Below are 3,099 nucleotides of genomic sequence, written 5' to 3'. Positions count from 1 at the left end.
CTTTGGGTGGATTGGGTGAAGAAATATCTTATTCGCAGTGGCTCCTTCTGGACTGAGAATGAAAACACCACTGTTGGCTCATGGATTTGGAGAAAACTTTTGAAATATTGAGGGCTAGCCAAACAGTTTTATCGGATGGAAGTAAAAAACGGTGAATCTACTTCTTTTTGGTTTGATAATTGGTGCTCGTTAGACTGTCTACATGAGCAAGTTGGAGATTGGGGTTATGTTGATCTGGGAATTCCGAAACAGAGTACTTTGGCTGAAGTCATGATTATGACTAGACGGAGAAGGCATAGAAATGCTTTTCTACTTTCAATAGAGGAGGAGATCTGAAAAATCAAACTCACTCAAACTATAGAAGATGATGTGGCTTTGTGGAAAGGGAAGAATGGATGTTATCACAAGCAGTTTCATACGAAGACTACTTGGCTACACATTCACACGCCTCGCTCAGCAATGGAGGGATACCAAGCTATATGGTTTCCCAATGCCACTCCCAAGTATGCTTTCCTCACTTGGTTGGTGACAAAAAACAGAATAGCAACAGGCGAAAGAATGGCACTCTGGAACGCTAATGTTAACACCGGTTGTGTTCTCTGCAATAACCTTGTAGAAACCATTGGAGATTTACCACTATAGCATTAACAGTCCAATCCAATCAAAGCGTTAGATTCAGTTTAATCCTTCCTCCATCATGAAGACTAAACTGTATATAACTGAACTATAGGAAAGGTTTAACCAAAATAGTTTCAGCACAAGAAATTGTAAGCCCTTTATGGAAAGAAACTCTTACATCCAAAAAATTAGGAGAAAGGATTGAATGAAATATACACCTATAGTTGTTCTCCTACCTGTACGGATAGACAATTGCACATGCATCGGAACAAATGTATCCAGTGCGTGGATCACAAAGCTTTTAAAATAATAGGCGCTGCGCATCTGGAGTGACAATTTGCACAGAACGGGCGAGAACTATGGTTGTTAGGAACCACTTCAACTTTAACTCTACTGTAGATGATGATGCGTCCTGGCATGAGACGTGAAAAGTCTCCAAGTACACATTTGATATGTGCAGTAACCCCACAATCAGAGCAAGTGTAGAACCACTTACTTGGATCTGTTTCCGCCTCGCAAATATCACACCAATATTTTCCGTTTGCATTTTCACCATAGCATAGGGAAAGAGGGTGATCGTCACAGCTGTGCTTTACCATTTTTGGTAAATCAGTACAGTATAAATCCAAATCAAAGTCACAAGTATCACAGCAAAGTAGATAACCATCTATCTCCTTAAAACATGCATCACAACAGTGATTGTTCTTCTTTTCGTAATATAGAGGATGTTTGTGACCATCATGAATAACTGGTTCAGAACGCGAACCACAACGCACATCTAGAACCCACCAATCGGAAACGTACCTAAAACCAGTAGACTCTGTTCTACAAGCCTTACAACGGAAAACATCCAAGAATCTATGATCTTTGCTAGCCAATGGCAATGTATGAGGCGGTCTGGACCATAGTTTGAATGGTTTTGTGTGGAATACTTGTCGTTTCTTTCTTGGAAGATTAGCGCATTTCTCATGGAGAATGAAACGACATTCCTCACAGTTGTAGATCGGATCGGAATACACAGGAAGGACACATGCTTCACAACGTGAGCTTTCATCACGATTGAGATTGTCCTTGTTGAGTCTTAGATTATGCTCTTCATGACTGAAATGCTTGATCAAGTTATCACCCACCACTTTGAAAGGCGCAATATCTTCATCCTCCTTAGGTGTCCCTTCGAGTTCTACTCCATCCCATACGTCTTTTCTTGTTGCACATAGTGAATGAGCAGCGTAGTTGGGGCACAAAGTGCAAAAATAAGCTCCATTGTATTGACTCATATCTTTTCGACAAATCCCGCATTTCGAATACCCAACGCCGAGATGATGAGCGAGAGATACGATGATCATGACGGTTGATGTTTATGACACTTGGTAAGTCAATACAAGTCCGATGGACAACAAAGCCGCATTGAATACACATGTAAGGACTTCGATCACCTTGCATCCCGCAAGCATTACATTCAAATGAGATGTGTCTTGATAAGAGGACAAGTCGGTGCTCGTGTGTCTTATGATGCTCGATAGCAAGAGGAGGGGGATATTTTGTACAAAACCAGCATATGCTGAAGTTGCATATCGAGCAACGATAAAGCACCTTGTTTGGTCGTTCTCCACATAGAAGACATGTCTTCTCGGCATCACTGTCTAGTGATTCGTATAAGAGTAACTCGAGAGGATGTTGAGGATGAGAAGGATGATTCACCTCTTGGGAAAGATTGACACACTCGACATGAAAGTGGACTTTGCATTCAAGACATGCATAAGAACATCCACCATTATAGCCCTTGCAAATTCCACATTGGCGTCCACCCAGGTTAGCCGGTTCTTTTAAGAAGACAACTGGATGATGATGAGACTTCGGATGTTCAATAGTAAGTGGCAATGGATTAATCGCACATGTGAGATCCACGGCGAAGTCGCATTTTGATGAACAACGATAAACAAGAGCAATAAGAGACTTGCCACATAGATTACATTCATCACTTGGTTTTCCTAGTGAATTGTGGAGTTTGAGAGGATGCTGAGGATGAGATGGATGGTCGAGGATCTCTGATGGAGCCTCGGCACACTCTTTGTGAAAGAACACACCAGTTGAGGAAGGCTCGTTGCAACGGTAGCCACCATAGATGGGACCTATTACATTGCAGCCTTTACAAGAATCGTTAACAAAACGAGACGAGATGGTCAAAGGGTATCTGTACGTTGGTATTATTTTGAGTGATGGATCCATTTTTGTGGTTTGATCTTTCGTGATCCAAATGCTGTATGTTTTTTTGGAGAGATCTCAAGGTGGTACTTAATATAAATGTCATATGTGAACACCTTAAAAGAAATTATTTGTTTGTGGATCTCCAATGATTCATGTGCAATCACTTCCCTTAGTGTGTTCCACGAGATTATCATCTTACCATCATACTGTATGTTTTTCGAATTCAACTAAAATATTATAATATATAGTTCAATTATTACATAGTCCTAACTG

At 40.8% G+C, this 3,099-nt stretch overlaps 1 pseudogene; it reads right to left on the bottom strand.

The window, feature by feature from the left end:
- Positions 1 to 780: 780 nt before the first annotated feature.
- On the bottom strand, positions 781 to 2,875 carry LOC104772443 (uncharacterized; annotated as a pseudogene).
- Between the last annotated feature and the right edge of the window lie 224 nt (positions 2,876 to 3,099).

Source organism: Camelina sativa, chromosome 20 (genome assembly GCF_030686135.1).
Source record: "Camelina sativa cultivar CO46 ecotype springtype chromosome 20, ASM3068613v1".
Taxonomy (NCBI): Eukaryota; Viridiplantae; Streptophyta; class Magnoliopsida; order Brassicales; family Brassicaceae; genus Camelina; species Camelina sativa.
This window is presented reverse-complemented; position numbering and strand designations above follow the sequence as displayed.